The following is a 13,111-nucleotide window of genomic DNA, read 5'->3' as shown; positions in this document are numbered from 1 at the left end:
TTGATTATTTCCTGTGATGTTTCAAGAAACTCAAAATGGTCCAAAATTACACATTCCTCTTATAGAAGACAAGAATAGGTATTATTCAACCTTTCACTATTATGGAGATTTTTTAAACGATTACCATAGTGATATATCATATACTGTTAACGAATGAAGGCTAATGCTTTCATGAGGTAGATGTTGTCTTAATGTTTTTTTATAGCTTTTATAGTTTTTATTGTTAAAATCATGCCACATTATACCCTAATCTTTCCATGATTAAAAAAACAGTACAGTACAAAATGTGTTTTCATTAATGCTTCCTTGCATTTTAGCACTGTACTTTTATAGAGATTAAAAGTACTGTAACTAATTCACAGCCATTTCATTATTTTAATAAAGGTCTTTCTTCATCCTGCATTGTTACTCAATCTAGTTAGGGCTTATTTAGAAAATAACGTAAGAATTCAAAGCCATGTGGTTAATCAGATGGGACTCTAAGGTAATGCTACTTAGAATAAATATAATTGCCTCCATTCTGAGACTGAGAATATTCATTTCTTTTCCTATCACAATCAGATTTCTCTAATTTGTGTGTGTTTGTGTGTCTGTAAAGCTCCCTGAAATTATATTATAATGAAAGATGCAATGCAGATGGCACCATTTTATCATTTTGATATACATTATATATCATGTGTGTGTGCTTATTTTAGTGCAATTTTATTTACTGTAATTTTATTCTGCCATGTAATATTTTGTAATAAATATTTTACAATTTTGTTTTAGCAAAGAATTCAGATAGATACATGTGTTTCACCTTTTTATCCTTGGAATTCCTTAAATGGGAACTAGTGCTCTTATTCAAAAGAATTACTTGCTTTTGTTGTAATATTTTCTTCAAAGAAATAGAGACACATGTTGTGGGTAAAGAAAGAAAGAGAGGTTCCCATGAATGAATTCTTCAAAATGCGTGAGAAACTAGGTTGATATTTCATTAAGGAGTTACAAAATTGCTTAACAAAATCAGAAATACTTAACTGAAGTGACAATGAAACTGTTTTATGTTAATTCCCTTTTTAAAAAATGTATTCGCTGTCATCATTTGTGAAAGTAACACCAGAAAGAACTGTGAGAATATTTAAGAAAAGTTCTCTCCAAGAAGTGATCAGCCTATTGAAAAGTTTTATTTAGCAAACCTATGCCATGTTCTTGCTTCAGAAAGCTCAGGGTGACATTCAAATGATTTCCAGATGGTCTTTCTTCAGGAAACTTTGCAACATAATGCTTATTTTCATCACCATCTTCCAGAGTTACTGTTTTGCTAGGACATTAATAAAATAGGGAATCTCACAATCTTATTTTTGCTTCCACCTGGGGAAGTGATCACTATTATATACCATTATGAAAATTTAGCTTCTGATTTAAAGTATATAATTATGAAACTCCAAGTTGTTGATCAGATGTCAGAATGATATTTATATATAATAGAAACACATCAAATTAATGAGTAGCTAATAAAATAATGGAAATATGAAAATACATTTTTTCTGTATATTCTTAGAGGAGGATACTTCCAACTGGTACCACTTTTAATTTATTTTAATTTATTATTAAATTTACATGCTGCCCATATAAACAAAATTATTCAAGCATGGGTTATGATGAGATAATTGGGTCTTATTCCTGCTTTTTTTTTTTTTTTTAATCTGTATTGCCAAGCAAAAGAAAGCAAGAATTGGATGGGAATTTTCAATTGATATGTAGTGGTTGTCTTAGCTGATTTAATCAGAACCATTTACCACATGATCTCACCAGCATAGTATCTGAACATAAATATTGTTGTTCAACTTTAAAAAGTCTCCCTTGAGGTGACCTTTGAATCTCATATGCCATTTGCTAATAAAATTGTCTTGAAGATGTGCAAACCTGGACTTTACTGCTGTTGTTAATGTATTAATCTTTCAGAAGCGTCAAGCATCTGGGAGCAAATTTAGACAATAAACAGACTAATTCAGGCACAATTGCTCAGAACTGCAAAGATTCAAAGGCCATTATCTAGGAACATCCCAACACCTGTGACTGTCACTGCATCCTTATAAACCTGTCATCAAGCAACTTGATGTGTAAGTAGAAAGGAATAAAATCAACTATTAATGCTATTATTTCAGTCTTATATGGAGACAGTACCATAATATTCATGGTACTGTTTATGAGCAAGAGAAAAAGAAAAAAAATATTGACTTTTTTTTCCCTCCCCAGATAAGGAAAAAAATATTTAGGCTGCTCCAGAGACATTAAAAATTTAATCCAATAATTGGAGTCCTTAAAAAGCAAGTAATTAACAGTTGACCCAGAAGGTAGATGAAGTTAAGTTTACTCAGTTAAGTTAAATTAAATCCAACTCAGGGAAAACTAGAAGTCAACCCTGCATTACACTTTTTGTAACGTGGAACAAATTCAGCTTTTATTTTATTTATTTATTTATTTATTTATTTTTGATTTGTCAGTCGCTTACAAGATAATAGGTATAAGTATATACATAGTTATGAATACATGAAATGGGTACATATAAGAAAAATAAAAGAAACAATAGGACAGGGACGGTAGGCACGTTGGTGCGCTTATGCATGCCGCCTACAGACCTCTTAGGAAAGGGGTGAGGTCAATAGTAGACAGTCTAAGGTTAAAGTTTTGGGGGTTGGGAGAAGAAACCATAGAGTCAGGTAGACTATTCCAGACATTGACCACTCTGTTGCTGAAGTCGTATTTCCTGCAATCAGGTTTGGTGAAGTTAACCTTGACTTTGTATCTATTGTTTGCTCTTGTGTTGTTATGGTTAAAGCTGAAGTACTCATTGACAGGTAAGTCATTGCAATGTATGATTTTATATACCATACTTAGATCAGACCGAAGATGGCGTAATTCAAGGTTTTCTAGGTCGAGAATTTCAAGTCTGGTGGCATAAGGTATTCTACAACGAGTAGAGGAGTGGAGAACTCTTCTTGTGAAATATTTCTGGACTTTCTCAACAGTGCTAATATCAGATACGTAATGCGGGTTCCAGACTGATGAGCTGTATTTGAGTATTGGTCTAGCAAATTTTTGTATGCTCTAGTTAGTAGTGTGATATTACCAGAGAAAACGCTACATAGGATTAGGTTAACAACTCTTAATGCCTTTTTGGCTATGTAGTTACAGTGGGCTCTAGCACTTAGATCATTAGAGATGAGTATTCCAAGGTCCTTTACAGAGCTTGGATCATCAACAAGGTCTTGACTATTCAGCTTGTATTTTGTTTTCTGATTTTTTTTGCCAATATGTAAGATAGAGCATTTATTTGTTGAGATTTGAAGTTGCCATTTGTTTGATCATTCTGATACATAGTCAAGTTCTTTTTGAAGGGTAGCAGTATTGTCTGTGGTATTGAACAGCTTTACATCATCAGCGAAGAGAACGCAGTTGCTCTTAATATGTTCACAGAGGTCATTTATGTAGAGTATGAAGAGAGTTGGTCCTAGAACACTGCCTTGGGGGACACCACTGTTGACAGGTACAGAATTTGATAGGACACTCCCAATTTTGACCATTTGTTGTCTGTTTGACAGGAATGCTTCTATCCAGTTATGCAGTTGTCCAGAAATACTGTAAGATTTTAGTTTTAGGAGTAGTTTGTCATGTACCATTGAATCAAAGGCTTTACAGAAGTCTCTGTAGATTGCGTCTATTGTTTTGCCCTGATCGAGTTGTGTAGTCCATATGTTTTTGCAGTGTAAGAGTTGCAGATTACAGGATAGTTTTTTTCTGAAACCAAATTGTTTATTAGAGAGTAGGTTGTTTGTCTCTAAGTGGAGGATAATGGATTGGTTAATAATTGATTCCATGACTTTACAGGTGATGCAGCATAAGGAGATTGGTCTGTAATTTTCAACTAGGCTGGGGTCTCCCTTTTTGAAGATGGGGATGACCATGGCTTGTGACCATAGGTTAGGCAAGGAGCTGGTCCTGAAAGATTTTTCAAAGATTATGCTTAGAGGTTCTGCTATGGCAGTGGATAGCTTTTTTAAGAAGTAGGCACATATTCTGTCCGGTCCAATAGATAGAGATGGTTTTAGATTGTGTAGTGCTTTTTCAACATTGTCTTCTATAAGATCGATATGTCGATCATTGTAGTTTTCTGTGGTTCGGCTAGGAAATACTGGGCATGATCCATTGCTGTTTACAAATACTGAGCCAAAGAATGTGTTAAAGATGTTGACTTTAATGGTGTCGTCGTTGCAGTCTTTACCATTTGGTCCTATCGGGTGGGATGGACCTTGAGTCTTTTGGTTTGTTGTTTACAAAATTGTAAAAAGCGTGAGTGGAATTGGTGCGTAGAAGGTTTTCCTCTTGTTTAATGTGATAATTGGTGCATTCAGTCTTTATCTGGTGGTATAAATTTTTGTATCGGCTTTTGAAGTTGGCAACATGACCAGATTTGTTTTTCCGCCAGAGTGATCTCTTTTTGGATTGAAGCTTCTTTATTGTTATGGGTAATCTGTTTTTTGTTTTGTTTTGGGAGTTGTTGTTGGTACATACAGTTTGATGACTCTTTTGACTTCAAGTAAAAATATGTTGTAATGGTCTTCAACAGTATTGCATCCAGTGAATAGAGATTGCCAATCAAGGGATGAGAGACCATTGTCTATAAGATCATAGTTGCCTTTTTTGAAGTTATAATTGGGGATTTTGTCATTGTGATGATTTTTGTGTGGGTGTATGTTGAGACAAAGTCAATCATATTGTGGTCACTGTTGGAAAAGGGTTCTTTAGTTTGTATTGCATAAATTAAATTCAAACTATTGCAGAAGATGAGATCGAGGCAGTTGTTAAGTCTAGTATTGTTGGTTACTAGTTGTTCCAGTCCCAGATTTGTAACAGCATTGTAGAAGGTTGCATGTATGGGTTCATTGTACATTCATATAGGGTCCAGTTAATATGAGGTAGATTGAAGTCACCAAGAAAGATAAAAGCGTTGGGCAGGATGTTGCCCATGTTAGTAGTGAATGTAGCTTGTTTACATGTTCGATGTGATAATCAGGTGCTCTGTAACATAGTAAGAATCGAAATGTGATATTTAAGGATAGTTCACAGATGATGGTCTCAGGAAGAGCAAGCTCCTGGGTAACTTGGATGTTTTTTAGATGTAAGGACTTTTTATAGAAGATAGCAACACCACCTCCTCTACGAATTTCATGATCTGATCGGTAAACATGATAGTAGTCTCTTACTCTGGTAATGGAGTCAGGGAGAGATGCGTTGAGCCATGTTTCACAGACAAATATGATGTTGAATTTAGCCATATTTAGTAGGAGGAGAAATTCAGGTATTTTATTCACAAGGCTTCTTGCATTGAGTAGCTTGCATTTAAGGCCAGCAGTAGTTGGAATTGAGGTAGTTAGGGGCATGCGTGCCTAGTCTTGGGTGATGGTGGATTGGTTGAAGTAGGGTTGTGGTTGAAGGTTAAAGCTGAGTTGCGGGTTGTGTGACTTACTTTTGATACAGTCAGCACGGTAGTCAATGTACAGGTCCGTCTCTCCATTGTCTAGACATTTTTTGAGTTCAGTGCGGAGTACACGGGAGCAGGCACATTGCTGTATGGTTAAGTCAGAGCAAGAATGGAGGTTCTTATGGTTGGTGTTGCTTTTGGCAAGTGAATTTATAGTATAAATGAATTTACATTTGCTTGATTCATTTTTGCAAATGACCCTGCAGAAGCATGGGGTCACAGAGCCATCTCTGTTTTTGAGCTCTTGGCCAATGCAGGAAATGTCAAGTATTTCACCAGGGGAGATGGTTGATGCTTGATAATCACTCATGATGTTTTGGACAGCTGTGATGTCATCATTGTCATTGATGTCCTCTAGACCAAATAAGATGGCGTTTGGATGTTTCCGTTCGCGCTCAACAGCTTCTCTGATGAGGATTGGGATATCGTTATTTGTCTGATTTATGTTTTTTTGTGGATTGGGTTGTGGTTGTTGGGTAGAGATGTGGTTTGTAGCTATTGGATCTTCAGTTTTTTGCGTTGTGTCTTTTTTTTCAAGGTTGGATAATCTTTCTTTTAAAGCATCCAAGGATTGCTACTATGGTGTCAAGGGGTGTTATTCGTGTTTCTAGGGTATCAACTCTTTCAATCAGATCCAGTTTGGGTCTGCATGATTTCTCCTCAAAAAAAGAAAATGTTAGTATTTTCAAATTAACCAAGGGTAGTGCTGTGATAATTATAGTTGTTGTCTTCCTATAGATTGTTCTTATGTCAGCATTATACATTGTTCCTACTATTATATTATAGTCAGTGGTGGGATTCAATTTTTTTTACTACCAGTTCTGTGGGCGTAGCTTGGTGGGCGTGGCAGGGGAAGGATACTGTAAAATCTCCAGTCAGAGGTGGTATTTGCTGGTTCTTCGAATTATTCAACATTTCTGCTACCGGTTCTCCAGAACTGGTCAGAACCTGATGAATACCACCTCTGATTATAATTGTTTCAAACAGAAATGTAGATTATGAATATTTGCTTATATATTAATGATTAGTCTCAACATATATTTCAGATGAAAACTGTGGTGCTTTTAAATTTCTTTTTCTCTTTATTGACTGATAAAACATTTATCTTCTTAATTCTGTTCTCCATTGTGTAAAACACATATATACTTTGTTATGTGGTTTTATTTGCTTCACCATTATGTCAGTTGAGTGTTTTTAATCACTGCATTCTGATCCATATCTAATGCAGTAAAATCTCATCAATTCATTATACAGCAATTGTTTCTTCTCTTTCTTGACTTGTAAATGACTGAAATCAGATTTGTCTTATATCACCTGCTATTAATAGCAAGAACTCGAATTAGAAGTGTACTTTCCATCCAGCAGCTGTCTGCAATGAAAGGGATGTCTTCTTGTAATCTGGAGTCCTATTTTTTTATGTTCAAATACTATTTTAAAAAATATAGATAGGCATTTTTGCCGAACAAAAAATCCCAGTAAAATGTAGTATATAGTAAGAATTTTTCAAGGGGTAGGGTTAGATGTCAAAAAGTCAAGATGGCATCCACAAACATATCATCAAAGTTCCTTTTATTACATGTGTTGTACAAGCATGTTGAATGAGTGACCATATAAACCAAGGGTCTTCCAAACTTGGCAAGTTTAAGACTTGTGGACTTCAACTCCCAGAATTCCTGAGCTAACATGACTGGAGGAGGAATCCTGGGAGTTGAAGTCCACAAGTCTTAAAGCTGTCAAGTTTGAAGACCCTGATATAAACAATAAATAAATAAATAAATAAATAAATAAATAAATAAATAAATAAATAAATAAATAAATAAATAAATAAATAACTAAATAAATTAATAATTAATTAATTAATGTCTAGGGCTTCAATGTCATGACTACAAGCTTCAATTTTGAACCCAGAAAATGCACAGATAGAAGTGATACCGTGTATGCTATTGTGCTTGAATAACTCCTTCAAAGGTCAGTGTAGCCAAGTAACTCCTATAAAATTCACCTAATCATTAACTATACCGTTTTGCAGAAGAATGTATAGGAATCATGCACTTTAGGCATTTTAGTGTCATTTTGGAAGTACAGGAGAATCACTTCATTAAAAAGAGATAAAAAATATACTATCTTTCAAGGAAGGTTAAGAAGGTCAAAATGGCAGGTGTGGCCAGGAATTGAAACTTCTTTTGTAAAAAGTGGTGGGGCTTTGTTTGTCAGATCATGCCCACTATTGAAGCCTGAAACACACACACCTACAGATTGCCCTGCTATCCAGCTGCAAAGCTTTCAAGTATAATTCAGCATGTTAAAAACACCTGTATTTATATTTTTAAGGCTGTTGTATGGCAATTTATATTAAATATGAATTCCATTGGACACGTGGAAATAAAGTCTCAGCACTCAGAACCAGCACTAAGCTGAATTTTCAGTGGCTAAGCAGATAAGTCTCAAATGTCCTGGCTTTCCCCATGCCAGTCTGAAACAAGATATTCAAATGGATGCAATATGCAAGTGCCTGTGGGTCATAGAATCTAACTGTGTGGATTGAGTCTAGTTCTTTATCTCCTGTGGCAGAACAGAAATTGCTGGGAGATTGTATTCCTCCTTCACGTCCACTTCTGGTAATGTGCCTGGCCCCAAATCATCTCCAAACATGAGCAAAAGAGACTCCTGTTACAATTACAAATGTTCACTCACATGATAAATTGATGTGAGTGTGGGTGTGTCCATCCATATATTTTATTTTGAAATTTAGATCATAAAGCAGTCTACTGTTTCTCAGTTGCCGAGAAGAAATTATTTTAAATATAGTTGCTTTACAAATTAACATTTTAATTTGGTAGATAATATCAAAATATCCGCATCAATTTAGTCAAAACTACCACATCCTTAAAACTCCTCTGTGGTCGTCTTGTTCAATGTCTCATTTTCCAGAAGCAAATAGGCTTTCCTGCATGTGATCCTAACGAACTGAGATTTCACTCAAGAGGCAAAGACAGCATGAACATTGGGAGGAAGTGTCATCTTGGGTCAAATGCTGCTGAAATTAAAATTGGAATCTAGTTATTTTATGCACATAACATTTCAGAATATCCAAGTTCAACAACCGTAGAGAAATACTGGGTCAGATCCCGTGGACAGAAATTCTGAGGTCAAAGGAAATGTGAATACAGGAGGGTTGGGAACTTCTAAAAAAATGAGATACTGGAAGTACAATTGCATGTCATTCTAACAAATAAAAGTGCAGCTGGGAGCCAGTTTAAGAAACCACTAGAGTATTGTTTTCCTTCCTTCCTTCCTTCCTTCCTTCCTTCCTTCCTTCCTTCCTTCCTTCCTTCCTTCCTTCCTTCCTTCCTTCCTTCTTATTTTGAATGAACTAAGAATTAAAAGGAACATATACAGTATAGGATATGAGAAATAGGCATGATCACCAAGGAATTGTACGAATAAGTAGTAATATCTGTAAAAAGTAACTTGGGAAGCTAAAAGCAAGGGAACTCAAGGGAAGCTAAAAGCAACAAAATGGAATTCCTGACTATGTCAGTTGTAAAAGGACAGAAAAGGAAGTCATAAGCCTCTTCCTGGGAATTCATCAATACCAATTTGCTTCAGTTTTCTCCCCCAAAGAGAATTGTATTATCCCAAAACTTATATGTGTTTAATCCATTGCAGTGAGTGGAGTAGATATAAGACTTCTTCATCTCTTCAATCAGTTCATGAGTGCTTGGATATTTTAATATATATCCCAAATTATAAACCTTCTGAACAAAACATGTTTACATATTTCTCATTCATCAGTATGGGTTTATACAGTACTAAAAATAGTATTAGGAAATGTCTTGTGCTGATTATTATATTTTGTGTTATACTAATTTATATTCTATTTTTTTTAATTACTTGTACTGAGCTTACATACTAAGCCCAAACTAAAGAGGTACATGATGCTTAACTTAGATGCCACTAACTGGGTAGAGCGCACATGCATGAATGTTTCTTCTATTTCAGGGTTCGATGACCAGGAGAAACATAGATGTGGGCAAGTGGGGTAAATGTGGCCTGACAAGTCAATACTTCTTACTCAGAGAAAGAAACAATAAAGCCGAGTTCTTTAGAAACCAAGATCTCAGTGAGAACACTATCCATGGATCCACAAATTGGATACAAAAACTCTTACTTGAAGATGGATGTTATCTAACCTTCCATTTCTTACAGTGTCCAACTAAACGAGTCTGGGAATCCCACCCTTAGGACAGAAAGGCAATAGTTTGTCCAAAGCTGTTCCTTAGCAACCAGAAAGTCAATGGCAAAGCACACTGACAGGATGCTGAATATGCATTTCTCCCACAGGACTGCAGCTTGTTTCAGCCTTTGCTATGGCAGTACATCTCCAGAAATCCTCTTTGTTGTAGATTCTTTCTTTGCTGACTCAGATGGTTAAATCCAAGTAATTTAAAACTAAAGTGTAAACTTGCAAAAACAGATTTTTAAATGTAGAAGGTGTTAGGAATATATAATATAATCATTTCTTTTGGCTGCTTTGTTAAAATCTTGGAATTGTTTATTTGTGACTTGTGTTATGCTCTTATTAAGAATTCATAGTTATTCATACCACATGTACAGAGCTGGTTATAAAACAGCTAGCTCATCTTTTTCATCAAATATTTTATACATGACAATATGTTAATATTAAGAAAAGCATGGGCACATTAAAACAAAATCCTTTGATTGTTAACAGCTCTGTATAATTAACCAAAATGTAATCACAATTCACCCTTGGAAACTTTTTGGGTGTAAAATACATCTTTGAGCCAGTTACAAGAAAAAATAACTTCACTATCATTTGAGATTCATGAAAATCTGAGACATCTGTGGTTGGGTTAAAAAATTAAGATGTTAACTTTGTGATTGAATCTTGACATTTAGCCATCTTGACATTTAGAGTCCCTAAATGGAAATACAAAAGAATGGGGAGAACAACAGTACTTGTCCATTCTCTTACATTTAATAGACAATCACTAGTCTTTTTCACAGATACAAAAACATTATGTAAGCTTTTGTTCACATTATAGACATAAAACATTACTTGCTTTAAAAATAATAATAATCAATGCTCTAGTGAGTGATTTGGTCTAGCATTCTGCATCCCAGAATGGTCATCTCTTCCATCTAAAATAGGACAAAGGGATACAAATTCCTCTCTTCCCTGATATAGCTGATTTTAATATATGCTGCCTGACAATCAGAACATAACCATCAAAACAAGGTGCATTCACTTTTAAAACTAACCAAATTACTTACATCCTAGTCTCCCTACATTTTACTTCAATGTGAATATAATGTTACTGGAGAAATTTGTTTTTTTTAAACTTTCTACACCTCTATCAGCCTCCTGTCTAATCTAAAATACCTCAGATTTTGTATATATTTTTCATTATAACTCCTGGTTATTTTGATTGTATTTTTTCTAGCTTACAATGTTCTTTTGAAGAAGTATGATTATTTATGGTATGCATAATTGATGGCTTAAAATTAATTTCTCAAAGACACACAAAACCAAATCGACATTTAGCAGGTGGGCATTTTGAAAAAGGCATGAACATATCAGTCATACACTATCAGTTCTAAGAGTTGCAGTACTACGGGTCAATTTATTGTTTTAATCTATAAGCTATGAAATCAAACTATGAATTCAAGAAGCATATTCCTGTGCAACAAAAATGTTAACATAATAATAAATGACAGTAATATTGATCAATAGTCGACATACTGACTATTGATCAATATTACTTAATCATTTATTATTATTATAATGTTACTCCTTTACATATGGAATTAGTCAACCATAGTTTAAAACAAAAAAACTTTGCAATTTTATAACTCAATATTGGGAATCTCGGTAGGTGAGTCTCCTTGGCTGAACTTCTCTAGGCTTAGAAGTTAAACAGATTTAGATGTTTGGAATCTTGGTCTTGCAACTTCTGGTCAAAGAGCAGGTAGTAGTTGTGGCCAACTGGGCCTTTGCATTGCTTTAGTTGGCATGCCAGGTGTGCCTACTCCGGAATTGTGTACCTATTCCTTGATTGTGAAACCCCTTAGATAATCACTTATGCCTTAGTTACCTCACAGTTGAATTATTGCAGTGTTCTATATGGACCTGCTCTTGAAAATCATTTAGAGGCTAAAATTAGTCCTACTTATACTGATACTACTGCCCATGAGCTGCATTGGTTATTGGTAAGCTTCCTGGTACAATTCAAGTATTGGTTGTGCTTCATGGCATAGCGCCAGATAGTTGTTTTTTGTAAAAAGTTTTTTTAAAATTTTTTGACAATGAACATAAACAAACATAAACACAAAACAACAAATAAAACCTTCTTTCAGTTGTACAGTGTGTTGGTTGATACATATTTCTTGTGCACAATATCTATCGTCTTTCCCTCTTAGACTTAGATTTATATTCATATTAAATCAACTTTCTATATCATGTTATGTTATCATTACTGGCATAGCGCCAGATAGTTGAGGGACAACTTGTCTCCTATACCAGTGTTGGCGAATCTTTTCGTCACTGAGTGCTGAAATGGGAATGCGCATGCACGGGTGAGGGCTAGAAACCAGAGCAGCTTCCCAGCGCGCATGCACATACTGGAAACTGGAAGCTCAACTTCCCGGTGAGTGCATGCATGCTGGGGAGATGCTCTTTTGGTTTCCGGCACTCCCACGTGCGTGAAGACCAGTTGTCCAGGGTGCATGTGCACCGAAACCCAGAAGAGCAACAGGCGATGGCTGGCGTGCCCGGAGAGATGGCTCTGCATGCCACTTCCAGCACATATGCTATAAGTTCTCCATCACAGTCCTATGCTTTCTGTCTTGGTAAGATCAGGCTGAGTCAATGTGCTTTGAATCCCTTCAATCAAACAATGGGAATTGTGATTGGGAAGGAAAGCTTCTTTGTGATTCTTTTGTTCTGAAATGGTAACCCCGCAAAAATCCATGTAGCTTCCATGCTAATGATGTCCCAGAAGTTTTTGGGTAGATTTAAAAATATGACTGTCTTGTCAGACATTGGGGTTGAGTGTTTGTGGAACCCTGAACATGCTGTTGTTGTTGTTTTAATGTATGGTATATGGATGTCTGGACCCTTAAGGTTATCTCTCTAATATATTTCTGTTTTTAAAGTGTAAGCCATAATTCTGGAGTTGGGCATTCTCTAAATCTTAACACCAACAATACCTCCAGCTTGCAATCCCCTGTGCAGCACATGGTGGCTATTATTATCTACTGCAAAATCTGGGTGGTAATTCTGGCAGAAGGGAGGGAGAGAGAAGGAGAGAGAAAGAGCAATAATGATGCCCCATTTATCTGTTTTATTATTTTAGAAAGGGGATGCTTTAAGAATTACCAAACATCTTTTTTAACACCTGACATTAAATGGTTTTGTTCTCATAGGCTCTCACAAATGCTAACTACAGCCTGTGATTTATTTAAAACTTTCCTTTCCCTTAATTTCACCTACAAAAGGTTCATTCTTCCTGTATGAACCTGCTTTGTCAGTATTTGCTCTGATTTATGGAAGATTTCAACCAA

At 35.4% G+C, this 13,111-nt stretch overlaps 1 long non-coding RNA gene across 7 annotated transcripts in view; it reads left to right on the top strand.

The window, feature by feature from the left end:
- The window catches only part of LOC148131493 (uncharacterized), a 155,564-nt gene that overhangs the window by 110,187 nt on the left and 32,266 nt on the right, over window positions 1-13,111 (top strand). Inside the window, exon 5 of one of the 7 annotated variants that reach the window (XR_015748951.1) lies at window positions 1,948-2,105. The exons of the other annotated variants lie outside the window; for them this stretch is intronic. This is a non-coding gene — a long non-coding RNA (uncharacterized LOC148131493). The remainder of the gene's footprint in view (window positions 1-1,947; window positions 2,106-13,111) is intronic. 7 annotated transcript variants of the gene reach the window in all.

This window comes from Notechis scutatus, chromosome 3 (assembly GCF_049901735.1).
Source record: "Notechis scutatus isolate UNSWTSFEM ecotype Mainland chromosome 3, rNotScu1.2, whole genome shotgun sequence".
Taxonomy (NCBI): domain Eukaryota; kingdom Metazoa; phylum Chordata; class Lepidosauria; order Squamata; family Elapidae; genus Notechis; species Notechis scutatus.
Note: the sequence above shows the minus strand (reverse complement) of the source record. Positions and strands in the feature narration are given on the sequence as shown.